The sequence below is a fragment of the Oncorhynchus mykiss genome, chromosome 6, assembly GCF_013265735.2.
Source record: "Oncorhynchus mykiss isolate Arlee chromosome 6, USDA_OmykA_1.1, whole genome shotgun sequence".
Classification (NCBI taxonomy): Eukaryota; Metazoa; Chordata; class Actinopteri; order Salmoniformes; family Salmonidae; genus Oncorhynchus; species Oncorhynchus mykiss.
Window position 1 is genome coordinate 45,087,438 of NC_048570.1, and position 15,142 is coordinate 45,102,579.

At 42.1% G+C, this 15,142-nt stretch overlaps 1 protein-coding gene across 1 annotated transcript in view; it reads left to right on the top strand.

Annotated features, from left to right (window-relative positions):
* LOC110526025 (serine/arginine repetitive matrix protein 4) overlaps nucleotides 1-15,142 on the top strand; it is a 91,328-nt gene that overhangs the window by 25,780 nt on the left and 50,406 nt on the right. The window lies entirely within an intron of this gene.

Genomic DNA, 15,142 nt, shown 5'->3' on the forward strand with positions numbered 1-15,142 from the left:
TTGGTAGACATTCCTGCAGAACCTGGTAAAAGAATAAACAACACAGGATTTTCTAAAGATGAAATATGTCACTTTTTGGGTGATGCGACCAAATTCATATACAAATGTTAGCTGTCATTCTCATTGAAAGCCTAAGAAGCGATGCACTCTGTTTCACGCGGGTTACAGAGTAGGGTAACACTTTATTTTAAAAGTCCATTTTTTCTGTTCTATGTGCGCTATATCTATGCCTCCCGTTCTTTATTTTTTATTTTTTTCGTCTTTTACTTTTACTTTTGTACACCAGCTTCAAACAGCTGAAAATACAATATTTGTGGTTATTCGAAAGTTGTTTCACAGCAGTTTAGATGGTACAATGATTCTCTAAATTCTTTAAACTTGTTTTGTCACAAACTAAAATTAGGCTATTATAATTTTAGCAACCAGGAAATTGCAGAGCAATTTCTGCATAGTGCACTTTTAAGGAAGTATATACAGTATACATGCGTGAATAACTAGCTTACTAACATTTAGAAATGTAGTACTAAATATTAATAAATAGTGAGCAAATGGTTTGTTAATGCCTTATAAATGCCTTGGAAATGATTTATTATGGACTGAGATCCCCAAGGATTGGAAAGCTGCCGCAGTCATCCCCCTCTTCAAAGGGGGAGACACCCTGGACCCAAACTGTTACAGACCTATATCCATCCTGCCCTGCCTATCTAAGGTCTTCGAAAGCCAAGTCAACAAACAGGTCACTGACCATCTCGAATCCCACTGTACCTTCTCCGCTGTGCAATCTGGTTTCCGAGCCGGTCACGGGTGCACCTCAGCCACACTCAAGGTACTAAACGATATCATAACCGCCATCGATAAAAGACAGTACTGTGCAGCCGTCTTCATCGACCTTGCCAAGGCTTTCGACTCTGTCAATCACCATATTCTTATCGGCAGACTCAGTAGCCTCGGCTTTTCGGATGACTGCCTTGCCTGGTTCACCAATTACTTTGCAGACAGAGTTCAGTGTGTCAAATCGGAGGGCATGCTGTCCAGTCCTCTGGCAGTCTCTATGGGGGTGCCACAGGGTTCAATTCTCGGGCCGACTCTTTTCTCTGTATACATCAATGATGTTGCTCTTGCTGCGGGCGATTCCCTGATCCACCTCTACGCAGACGACACCATTCTATATACTTTCGGCCCGTCATTGGACACTGTGCTATCTAACCTCCAAACAAGCTTCAATGCCATACAACACTCCTTCCGTGGCCTCCAACTGCTCTTAAACGCTAGTAAAACCAAATGCATGCTTTTCAACCGATCGCTGCCTGCACCCGCATGCCCGACTAGCATCACCACCCTGGATGGTTCCGACCTAGAATATGTGGACATCTATAAGTACCTAGGTGTCTGGCTAGACTGCAAACTCTCCTTCCAGACTCATATCAAACATCTCCAATCGAAAATCAAATCAAGAGTCGGCTTTCTATTCCGCAACAAAGCCTCCTTCACTCACGCCGCCAAGCTTACCCTAGTAAAACTGACTATCCTACCGATCCTCGACTTCGGCGATGTCATCTACAAAATGGCTTCCAACACTCTACTCAGCAAACTGGATGCAGTCTATCACAGTGCCATCCGTTTTGTCACTAAAGCACCTTATACCACCCACCACTGCGACTTGTATGCTCTAGTCGGCTGGCCCTCGCTATATATTCGTCGCCAGACCCACTGGCTCCAGGTCATCTACAAGTCCATGCTAGGTAAAGCTCCGCCTTATCTTAGCTCACTGGTCACGATGGCAACACCCATCCGTAGCACGCGCTCCAGCAGGTGTATCTCACTGATCATCCCTAAAGCCAACACCTCATTTGGCCGCCTTTCGTTCCAGTACTCTGCTGCCTGTGACTGGAACGAATTGCAAAAATCGCTGAAGTTGGAGACTTTTATCTCCCTCACCAACTTCAAACATCAGCTATCTGAGCAGCTAACCGATCGCTGCAGCTGTACATAGTCTATTGGTAAATAGCCCACCCATTTTCACCTACCTCATCCCCATACTGTTTTTATTTATTTACTTTTCTGCTCTTTTGCACACCAATATCTCTACCTGTACATGACCATCTGATCATTTATCACTCCAGTGTTAATCTGCAAAATTGTAATTATTCGCCTACCTCCTCATGCCTTTTGCACACATTGTATATAGACTCCCCCTTTGTTTTCTACTGTGTTATTGACTTGTTAATTGTTTACTGTGTAACTCTGTGTTGTCTGCTCACACTGCTATGCTTTATCTTGGCCAGGTCGCAGTTGCAAATGAGAACTTGTTCTCAACTAGCCTACCTGGTTAAATAAAGGTGAAATAAAATAAAAAAAATTTAAAAATGGACTTTTAAAATAAAGTGTTACCCCACTCTGTAACCCGCGTGAAACAGAGTGCATCATAGGATATCTCCGGCTCCGAGAGCTCTGCGAGCCTCGCACTCGTTGCCTTTTCTTTAAGCTTTAATACCCTGTCCTAGAGACAAGCTCTTTACGAAAGCAGAGATTTAGGTGTACATCCAGATACAGCATAGAGAGAAAGCTGTCTTACGATCTCGTGGTTGTCTGTCGATTTTACTGTGAGACAATTTAAATGAACCCGTTCGGTAGGGAGATGGTGAAGGAAAAGTCTTGTCAGTTTTGACACCGGGTGTAAGGAGGCTGGGAGGATTTCTGCTCATCTGTTCTGTTTTCCCCACTTCGCTCTCTCTTGCTGTCTCTCCGTCTCTCGTTTTGAGGATTATTTTTGGATAATATCGCTCCTACATTCATCTGTCTGTGGGAAGAGCCAGTGGAGAAAAGGAAATTAAATATGTTATTCATGTCATTGTGCCTCACGCTCAGACGCTCACATACGAGGTTGTGTCACTGTTCAAAGCGCACTCAGCCTGCATACAGAATTCAAATAGAGTGTCAGGGTTATATGCTTCTTCTTATTGAACTGATAGCACAGTATACATGCTGCACTTTATACCTTGAATTGACATTAGCCTGGACATGTTCGATGGCTGGCCAGTTGACCTCACAGTCATAACATGCAAAAATCAAATGAATAACTTTCATACTGATATACTAACTTGTAGAAAGGCTATAGTCCTACTGCTCTTACCACATGTATCATGGCGCCGGAGAAGATGACTGACATTTTACATGCTCCTAACATCTGTGTTTTTTAATTAGTTTTTTTGCATTGGTTGTAACTTATTTTTGACTTTTTTTGTACATAATGTTGCTGCTACCATCTCTTATGACTGAAAATAACTTCTGGAAATCAGAACAGCGATTACTCACCATGAACCAGCAGAAGCCTTTTTTCCCCTTTAACGAGTCTGACGAACCCGACGTGAACGCCATACTGCTTTGCTGGGAACAGGCCAAAATCCCTGTCATTTGCGTGAAGAGAAGATGGAGAAAGAGGACGGACGTCGAGCTGCCTTCGGAGAGTTCGTAGGCGATCGAATAAACCCCCACTGCCTTCCGTTCTACTAGCTAATGATCAATCATTGGAAAATAAAATCGACAACCTACGAGGAAGATGAAACTACCAACGGGACATTGAAAACTGTAATATCTATGCTTCACGGAGTCGTGGCTGAACGACGACATTATCAACATACAGCTGGCTGGTTATACACTGTATCAGCAGGATAGAACAGCGGCGTCTGGTAAGACAAGCGGTGGCGGATGATGTATATTTGTAAACAACAGCTGGTTCACGATATCTAAGGAAGTCTCAAGGTTTTGTTCGACTGAGGTAGAGTATCTCATGATGAGCTGTAGACCACACTATCTACCTAGAGAGTTTTCATGTGTATTTTTCATAGCTGTCCACATACCACCACAGACCGATTCTGGCACTAAGACCGCACTCAATGAGCTGTATTCCGCCATAAGCAAACAGGAAAACGCTCATCCAGAAGCGGCATCCTAGTGGCCGGGGAGTTGATGTAGTCTGTATGTAGCCTCGCTACTTTTATAGCCTCGCTACTGTACATAGCCTGTCTTTTTACTGTTGTTTTATTTCTTTACTTACCTATTGTTCACCTAATTCCTTTTTTGCACTATTGGTTAGAGCCTGTAAGTAAGCATTTCACTGCCTACACCTGTTGTATTCGGCGCACGTGACAAACAAACTTTGATTTGATTTGATTTATTGCAGGGAAACTTAAATCCGTTTTACCAAATTTCTATCAGCAAGTTAAATGTGCAACCAGAGGGAAAAAACCTCTTGACCACCTTTACTCCACATACAGAGACGCGTACAAAGCTCTCCCTCGCCCTCCATTTGTCAAATCTGACCATAATTCTACATCGAAAATTAAAGCAGGAAGCACCAGTGAAACAGTCTGATGAAGCAGATGCTGAGCTACAGGACTGTTTTGCTAGCACAGAATGGAATATGTTCCGGGATTCCTCCGGTGGCATTGAGTAGTACACCACATCAGTCATTGGCTTCCTCAATAGCTGCATTGATGATGTCGTCCCCACAGTGACACAGTGATAAATGCTCCTTTTGTTCGATAAAGTCTCTTTATATCCAAAAACCTCTGTTTTGTTTGCGCGTTTTCTTCAGTAATCCACAGGCTCAAACGCAGTCAAAACAGGCAGACAAAAAATCCAAACTGTATCCATAAAGTTCATAGAAACATGTCAAACTATGTTTACATTCAATCCTCAGGTTGTTTTTAGCCTAAATGATCTTTAATATTTCAACTGGACTATAACGTCGTCAATATAAAAGGTAAAAAAGAAAGGCACTCTCTTTGCGCACGAAAAAGCTTTGTGACACGGTAGGGTCCACTCATTCAGACTGGTCTTACTCCCTCATTTATCAGAATACAAGCCTGAAACAATTTCTAAAGACTGTTGGCATCTAGTGGAAGGCATAGGAACTGCAATTTGAGTCCTAAGTCAATTGATATTGTAATGGCATTGAATAGAAAACTACAAAACCAAAAAGAAAACTACTTCCTGAATGGATTTTTCTCAGGTTTTCGCCTGCCAAATCAGTTCTGTTATACTTACAGATACTATTTTAACAGTTTTGGAAACTTTAGCGTGTTTTCTATCCAAATCTACCAGTCTTCTATATGCATATCATATCTTCTGGGCTCGAGTAGCAGGCCGTTTAATTGAGGCATGCTTTTCATCCAAATTTCTGAATGCTGCCCCCTACCCTAGATAAGTTAAACAGGTCAACATTCACAAGGCCGCAGGTCCAGATGGATTACCAGGACGTGTACTGCGAGGATGCGCTGACCAACTGGCAAGTGTCTTCACTGACATTTTCAACCTCTACCTGTCAGAGTCTGTAATACCAAGAACACTAAGGTAACCTGCTTAAATGACTACCGACCCATAGCACTCACATCTATAGACATGAAGTGCTTTGAAAGGTTGGTCATGGCTCACATCACCACCATTATCCCAGAAACCCTAGACCCACTACAATTTGCATACCGCCCCAACAGATCCACAGATGATGCAATCTCGGTTGCACTCCACACTGCCCATTCCCACCTGGACAAAAGGAACACCTATGTGAGAATGCTATTCATTGACGACAGCTCAGTGTTCAACACCATAGTGCCCTCAAAGCTCATCAATAAGTTAAGGACCCTGGGACTAAACACCTCCGTCTGCAACTGGATGCTGGACTTCCTGACGGACCGCCCCAAGGTGGTAAGGGTAGGTAACTACACCACGCTGAACCTCAACACAGGGGCCCCTCAGGGGTGCGTGCTCAGTCCCTTCTTGTACTCCCCATTCAATCATGACTGCATGGCCATTCATGACTCCAATACATCATTACGTTTGCCAATGACACAACAGTGGTAGGCCTGATCACCGACAACAATGAGACAGCCTATAGGGAGTAGGTCAGAGACCTGGCCGTGGGTGCAAGAACATCAACCTATCCCTCAATGTGATCAAAACAAAGGAGATGATTGTGGACTACAGGAATAGGAGGATCAAGCACACCCCCATTCTCATCAACGGGGCTGTAGTGAAGCAGGTTGAGTGCTTCAAGTTCCTTGGTGTCAACATTGCCAACAAACTAACATGGTCTTAAGCACACAAAGACAGTCATGAAGAGGGCACGACAAAACCTATTCCCCCTCAGGAGACTGAAATGATTTGGCATGGGTCCTCAGATCCTCAAAAGGTTCTACAGCTGCACCATCGAGAGCATTCTGACTGGTTGCATCACTGTCTGGTATGGCAACTGCTCGGCCTCCGGCTGCAAGGCACTACTGGGGGTAGTGCCTTGGCCCGGTACATCCCTGTGGCCAAGCTTCCTGCCATCCAGGACCACTATACCAGGCGGTGTCAGAGGAAGGCCCTGAAAATGGTCAAATACTCCAGCCACCCTAGTCATAGACTGTTCTCTATGCTACCACACAGCAAGCGGTACCGGAGAGAAAAGTCTAGGTCCAGGAGGCTTCTAAACAGCTTCTTCCCCTAAGCCATAAGACTGCTGAACAGCTAATCAAATTGTTATCCAGACTATCTGCATTGAAAAAAAATGTTTAACCTTTATTTAACTAGGCAAGTCAGTTAAGAACAAATTCTTATTTTCAATGACGGCCTAGGAACAGTGGGTTAACTGCCTGTTCAGGGGCAGAACGACAGATTTGTACCGTGTCAGCTTGGGGATTTGAACTTGCAACCATCCGGTTACTAGTCCAACACTCTAAACACTAGGCTACCCTGCCGCCCCACCCCCTCTTTTCTGTGGCTGCTACTCTGTTATTATCTATGCATAGTCACTATAATAACTCCACCTACATGTACATATTACCTCAATTACCTCGACTAACCGGTGCATTGTTGGTTAGGGGCTTGTAAGTAAGCATTTCACTGTAAGGTATACAGCTGTTGTATTCAACGCATGTGACTAATACAATTTGATTTGATCATCCCTCTTTTCCTTGTGACATTTATTCAAAACCAAGAGCACTGTACTTCACAACCGAAAGTAGACTAGAGGTTTTCTCACACAGCTACAGGTTAGCCCTGTTCTCTCGATGAAACGTTGGATTCCACCACAGAATTAGAACTCATTCTAATTCTATGGATTCCACAAACCCTGTGAACCCAACTTAAACATATGCCTTCGACAGGTTCCTTCTGTTCCGGATATTCTTCTGCTGAATATGCATGAATACTACTGCAGCAGTGCATAGTGAATTAATAGTGGCTGAATCAGTGCCGATGAAGCCACCTTCAACTTCCACAAGGATTATCTCCTAAGAAGGTTTAAACCTCATTGACTTTTTAGACAACTATTTAATTCAGCTAATTCAGCCAATCATTTTGAGTCGCATGGCTTTGATTTCTTTTCAATTAGCTTTCATTACCGTTTCATGTCCACACAGTCTGTTTTTGGGGCATGATCTTAACACAACAGAATGTTAATAAGGTCGCCGACCACCTGGCCCAATATGTGGTTGGTTCTAAATTAATCTGTTTCGCTGGATATTATTAGGGATTCACAGCAAAGCCGTGAAATCTATTGTTATTTTTAGATTTAAAAAAATCATTGACATGGTCAAATAACTCAAGCAGATATTGGCAAAGTTTTTTTCTAATTTGGCAAACTAGAGGCCATAAGTAACTTGATCAAAGATAATGTTACCGATTGGCCTATAGGTGGCGCTGTTATAAGCAGGCTCACTTAATCCCTCTGATCTTTTGCCCCGTTTGACCTATGCTGAACAAATTTGCCTGAAGGACCCACAATTAACTTTTTTGATATATCTTAGATTATATATATTTTTCCTTTCCTCAGGCAAAGTCATTCATACCCGTCAGGTGATTGGTTGAGGCTTCTTGGCTGAAAACGTCACTCTGAGCCCTTACCAAAACACCAAACATGGCGGAAAGTTTCTCTCGCCATCTGAATCCAGTAGTAACCACCATCAGAATTAGCATTTCTGTAGCTAACTAATGCGTGAGCTAGACTGCTTCTAGACTTGGGAGTTCATGGGGGCTTCAGGAGACATTGAGTTAGAATCTAAATCTAGAGACACGTGTAGCCACGTGTGCACATTTGCTGATATGCCATGCTAGTTAGTGAGTTATTTGCACCATTATATCAGATTTTTGGTCAGCAAACAGGGTTCCTATGGTCATGAAAGTCGAGGGGACAGTTGCTCGAGGAGAAAAGGAGACATTGCAACAGCAGGTAGGCTCGTCTACAGTGCATTAGGAAGGTATTCAGACCTTTTGACTTTTCCCACATTTTGTTACGTTACAGCCTTATTCTAAAATGGACTCAATAGTTTTTTTAATCATCAATCTACACACAATATTCCATAATTACAAAGCAAACCCCTTTTTTTCATGTTTGAAAAGTATAAAAAAATATGGCAATATCACATTTACATAAGTATTCAGACCCTTTACTCAATACCTTATTAAAGCACTTTTGGCAGTGATTACAGCCTTGAGTCTTCTTGGGTGTCATGCTACAAACTTGGCACACCTGTATTTGTCGAGTTCCTCCCATTCTTCTCTGCAGATCCTCTCAAGCTCTGTCAGGTTGGATGGGGAGTATCACTGCACAGCTATTTTCAGGTTTCTCCAGAGATCGGGTTCAACACCGGGCTCTGGCTGGGCCACTCAAGGACATTCAGAGACTTGTCCCGAAGCCACTCCTGTGTTGACTTGGCTGTGTGCTTAGGGTTGTTGTCCTGTTGAAAGGTGAACCTTCGCCCCAGTCTGAGGTCCTGAGTGCTCATCAAGGATCTCTGTACTTTGCTCCGTTCATCTTTCTCTCACCTGGGGCCAGGTGTCCTCCAGACGTTGTGCTTGGCATTCAGGCCAAAGAGTTTTCATCAGACCAGAGAATCTTGCTTCTCATGGTCTGAGAGTCCTTTAGGTGCTTTTTGGAAAACTCCAAGGGGCTATCATGTTACCGTCTGGTAACTCTACCATAAAGGCCTGAATGGTGAAGTGCTGCAGATATGGTTGTCCTTCTGGAATGTTCTCCCTTCTCCACAGAGGAACTCTGGAGCTCTGTCAGAGTGATCATCGGGTTCTTGGTCACCTCCCTGACTAAGGCGCTTCCTCCCCGATTGCTCAGTTTGGCTGGGCAGCCATCTCTAGGAAGAGTCTTCGCTGTTCCAAACTTCTTCCATATAATAATGATGGAGACCACTGTCTTCTTGGGTACCTTCAATGCTGTAGAAATGTTTTGGTACCCTTCCCCAGATCTGTGCCTCGACACAATCCTGTCACGGAGCTCTACGGATAATTCCTTCGACCTCATGGCTTAGTTTTTGCTCTGACATGCACTCTCAACTGTGGGACCGTATATAGTCAGGGGTGTGCCTTTCCAAATCATGTCCAATCAATTCAATTTACCACAGGTAGACTCCAATCAAGTCTCAGAAATATCTCCAGGATGATCAATGGAAACAGGATGCACCTGAGAACTTTAAAAAAAATATATTTTAGAATAAGGCTGTAATGTAACATACTGTGGAAAAATGGAAGAGGTCTGAATACTTTCCGAATGCACTGTATAAAATAAATAATGATAACTGGATAGCCAAATCAAAACATATTGTATAGTCTAGTCTGGCTAGTTATCTCAGTAGTTAACTATTTAGTCATTATTTAGTCATTTAGTATTATTGTCTTTGTCATGTCGTATGTTCTGTGTCTGTCCTGTGACCGTCCCTGTTTTACTGCCCTCTCTCACTCACACTCCCTCTCCCTACTTCGCGCACGGAGTGAAGTGAGAGATGAATTCTGAAAGCGCAAGCATATGATAGTTGATCAAGATTTCAAAACGTAATTACAGGTGAAGCATCAGCTTTCTGTGAGTATTCAAATTATTTCTCAACACTAAATATTGAGGAAATAGCACAACTTTACAAACTGAGAACGTAATTGAGATGATGCTCTGGCAGAACGGAGCAGAGCGCTCCATTTGCAGTGAATACATCAATTAGCCTATATAGGGCTACCAATTTACAGTGTTCGTTGGACATAAATATCAGGAATTAGATGGCTATCTAGGAACAATATCACATTTAGGGTTAACTAATGTGTTTTGAGTTCTCACTTCCTCTGGTGAATATTGGAGTATATGCACAAAAAATACGCAGGCAAATTCATCTCTTAACAGCAAAAATGAATCTGATCATTCTGGATCGTATATTGACATGTTGCGCATCAAAATATCCATAATGTATTCCCTGAACATGTTAGATGAAATAGCTAACTTCTTTCATGTCTTATTTGGCAGACCAGAAAAGTCAGTCTAGTTTCCTAACAGAAAGTAACTGTGTGTAAAACATATACATTACAGTACCAGTCAAAAGATTAGACACACCTACTCATTCCAGGGTCTTTCTTTATTTTCACTATTTTCTACATTGTAAAACAAAGAAAGCATTACAACTATCAAATAACACATTTGGAATAATGTATTAAACCAAAAAAGTGTTAAACAAATCAGAATATATTTTATATTTGAGATTCTTCAAAGTAGCCACTCTTTGCCTTGGTGACAGCTTTGCACACTCTTGGCATTCTCTAAACCAGCTCAATGAGGTAGTCACCTGGAATGCATTTCAATTAACAGGTGTGCCTTGTTAAAAGTTCATTTGTGGAATTTCTTTCCTTCTTAATGCGTTTGAGCCAATCAGTTGTGTTGTGACACAGTAGGGGTGATATGTAGAAAACTATTTGGTAAAATACAAAGTCCATATTATGGCAAGAACAGCTCAAATAAGCTAAGAGAAATTACAGTCCATCGTTACTTTACGACATGAAGGTCAGTCACTGCGAAAAATGTAATGGACTTTGAAAGTTTCTTCAAGTGCAGTCACAAAAACCATCAAGCGCTATGATGAAACTGGTTCTCATGAGGACCGCCACAGGAATGGAAGACTCAGAGTTAACGGCACCTCAGATTGCAGCACAAATAAATGCTTCACAGAGCTCAAGTAACAGACACATCTCAACATCAACTGGTCAGAGGAGACTGCGTGAATCAGGCCTTTATGGTCAGATTGCTGCAAAGAAACCACTACTAAAGAACACCAATAAGAAGAAGAGACTTGCTTGGGCCAAGAAACACAAGCAATGGAAATTAGACTGGTGAAAATCTGTCCTTTTGTCTGAAGAGTCCAAATTTGAGATTTTTGGTTATTTGGTGTCTTTGTGAGACGCAGAGTAGGTGAACGGATGATCTCCGTATGTGTGGTTTCCACTGTGAAGCATGGAGGAGGAGGTGTGATGGTGTGTGGGTGCTGGTGGCACTGTCTGTGATTTATTTAGAATTCAAGGAACATTTAACCAGCATGGCTACCACAGCATTCTGCAGCGATACGCCATCCCATTTTGCACTTAGTGTGGCGATCATTTGTTTTTCAACAGGACAATGACCTAACACACCTCCAGGCAGTGTGAGGGCTATTTGACCAAGAAAGAGAGTGATGGATTGCTTCTTCAGATGACCTGGTCTCCACAATCACCCAACCTCAATCCAATTGAGATGGTTTGGGAGGAGTTGGACCGCAGAGTGAAGGAAAAGCAGCCAACAAGTGCTCAGCATATGTGGACCCGATTCATGAAACTAGGCGTATGTCGCAAGTCACGACTTCTCAGGAGAGCTGTTTGAATGTAAAAAGTATTTTTTTTAAATCAAAATGTGTTTTTTGGCAGAAATGCCTTCTCGAACATGTGAACTTTCATGTGCCTTAATATCAAACTTGTATGCCATCTGTAAATATGAATAAAATGGTTAAATTACGAGCCTAGTTGCTTTACCCACAGAAAAGTGAGCAACCTTCCCGCTAGTTATGATTGGCTGAGATAACGAGTGGGCTGGACATGCCTTGAGATGAGTTTGGATTGGTCTAACATATAGCACGTGTCTGTCTATTGGAGCTGGTCAGTATGTTTAGGTAATCATGTCGAACGCGGCTTTGGAAACAATTTTTTTGAAAAAAAATTGTGCGTAATATAACTGCATAAACCTAATGTCAAGTTAAAGTGTACTGTTAGCTAGCTACCGTTATGTGTATGCTCGCCACTTTCTGGAGGACCAAGTTTTGAAATCAGTGGAATTCAAGTATGATAGCTAAGGAGATGGAGAAAACACCCATCTGAATTATATTGTCAAACTTAAACAACTATGCATTGCATCAGACAGGAGACGCGTCCAACCACAATGTATATTGGTAAGATTTTCAGAAATGACACGTTTCTAATTTTGACAGAAAGTGGTTTAATTTCAAGAGCTAGCTAACGTTAGCTGACTGGGTAACTAGGTAACGTTATGTGTATGATCTTATTCTTTGTATCTCAGACACATTTGCTTGACTAGTTATAGCCATATACAGTGCCTTGCGAAAGTATTCGGCCCCCTTGAACTTTGCGACCTTTTGCCACATTTCAGGCTTCAAACTTAAAGATATAAAACTGTATTTTTTTGTGAAGAATCAACAACAAGTGGGACACAATCATGAAGTGGAACGACATTTATTGGATATTTCAAACTTTTTTAACAAATCAAAAACGGAAAAATTGGGCGTGCAAAATTATTCAGCCTCCTTAAGTTAATACTTTGTAGCGCCACCTTTTGCTGCGATTACAGCTGTAAGTCGCTTGGGGTATGTCTCTATCAGTTTTGCACATCGAGAGACTGAACATTTTTCCCATTCCTCCTTGCAAAACAGCTCGAGCTCAGTGAGGTTGGATGGAGAGCATTTGTGAACAGCAGTTTTCAGTTCTTTCCACAGATTCTCGATTGGATTCAGGTCTGACTTTGACTTGGCCATTCTAACACCTGGATATGTTTATTTTTGAACCATTCCATTGTAGATTTTGCTTTATGTTTTGGATCATTGTCTTGTTGGAAGACAAATCTCCGTCCCAGTCTCAGGTCTTTTGCAGACTCCATCAGGTTTTCTTCCAGAATGGTCCTGTATTTGGCTCCATCCATCTTCCCATCAATTTTAACCATCTTCCCTGTCCCTGCTGAAGAAAAGCAGGCCCAAACCATGATGCTGCCACCACCATGTTTGACAGTGGGGATGGTGTGTTCAGGGTGATGAGCTGTGTTGCTTTTACGCCAAACATAACGTTTTGCATTGTTGCCAAAAAGTTAAATTTTGGTTTCATCTGACCAGAGCACCTTCTTCCACATGTTTGGTGTGTCTCCCAGGTGGCTTGTGGCAAACTTTAAACAACACTTTTTATGGATATCTTTAAGAAATGGCTTTCTTCTTGCCACTCTTCCATAAAGGCCAGATTTGTGCAATATACGACTGATTGTTGTCCTATGGACAGAGTCTCCCACCTCAGCTGTAGATCTCTGCAGTTCATCCAGAGTGATCATGGGCCTCTTGGCTGCATCTCTGATCAGTCTTCTCCTTGTATGAGCTGAAAGTTTAGAGGGACGGCCAGGTCTTGGTAGATTTGCAGTGGTCTGATACTCCTTCCATTTCAATATTATCGCTTGCACAGTGCTCCTTGGGATGTTTAAAGCTTGGGAAATATTTTTGTATCCAAATCCGGCTTTAAACTTCTTCACAACAGTATCTCGGACCTGCCTGGTGTGTTCCTTGTTTTTCATGATGCTCTCTGCGCTTTTAACGGACCTCTGAGACTATCACAGTGCAGGTGCATTTATACGGAGACTTGATTACACACAGGTGGATTGTATTTATCATCATTAGTCATTTAGGTCAACATTGGATCATTCAGAGATCCTCACTGAACTTCTGGAGAGAGTTTGCTGCACTAAAAGTAAAGGGGCTGAATAATTTTGCACGCTCCATTTTTCAGTTTTTTATTTGTTAAAAAAGTTTGAAATATCCAATAAATGTCGTTCCACTTCATGATTGTGTCCCACTTGTTGTTGATTCTTCACAAAAAAATACAGTTTTATATCTTTATGTTTGAAGCCTGAAATGTGGCAAAAGGTCGCAAAGTTCAAGGGGGCCCCATACTTTCGCAAGGCACTGTAACCTGGTTGGTTAACTACCTGCAGATTCATGCAGGGTAGTAACGTTGTGAGTTGTGATTATGGTCCATTGTTTAGCTAGCTAGCTAGCTACATGTCTTAACAAAAGACTCCACTCTAATTTTGACAAAGTATTTTCATTTCAAGTTAAAGTGTAGTGTTAGCTAGCTACTTAACGTTAGCTGGCTGGCTTGCTAACTAACGTTACATCATGCGTTGGGGTTCATTGTTTACCTAGCTATCTATCTAGCTACATTTCATGCATTTTTGAATGCTCAACACCTGTTGAATATGTCCGGTGTCAATAAATGTCAGCAACAAAGCGTAATTCAATTGTTGCCAGCAGCACAGTTACAGTCACCAACGCACTGGCTAACAGTAAAAAAGCCTAACCAGCTCTGCTAGGGTGAGTAAAATGTTTAGGATGGGGTGTTCTCTCATCATGTGTCTGGAAGTAGCTAGCCAATGTTAGCCAGTTAGCTTGGGTGCTTGACTGTAGTTGTGAGGTCAGAGCTTTCAGTGAGCTGTTCTCTCTCTCTTAGATATCTGGAAATAGCTGGCAAGTTAGTACAGAACAGTTGGATCAGCCCTTAAAAGAAGGGTGGGGCTAAGGCTTAAGACGGTGTGAACGATGCTGAGTTGGTGTAGACAAAGAAGGGTTCTCCAATAGTTGTACCAAAACATTGAAAGACGGTTTTCTCAAAAGTGAGTTGACAAGTTGATCAAATTTCCCATTGTTTCCTCAAATGCAGTGTATGATATATCATTTTGTAGCTCTTAGTCTCTACTTTTATCAAATGTAAAAAAAAAAACTGAAATTAAAATGTTGCTTCTGCACTCTGGCGCACAAATCGGAGTAGAGGGCCAGACTGAATTTACAAACTCACCGGAAATGTTACTTCCATAGTGGAGTCTTTTGTTAAGACATTTAGCCAGCTAGCTAGGTAAACAATGAACCATAATCTCAACTCATGACGTTACTACCCTGCATGAGCCTGAACTTAACAGCTAGCTAACATTAGGTGAAAACTAGCCAAGCAAACGGCTCTGAGATACGAATATTAAGATCATACACGTAACGTTAACTAGCGAGCCAGCCAGCTAACATTAGCTAGCTAGCTAACAGTACAC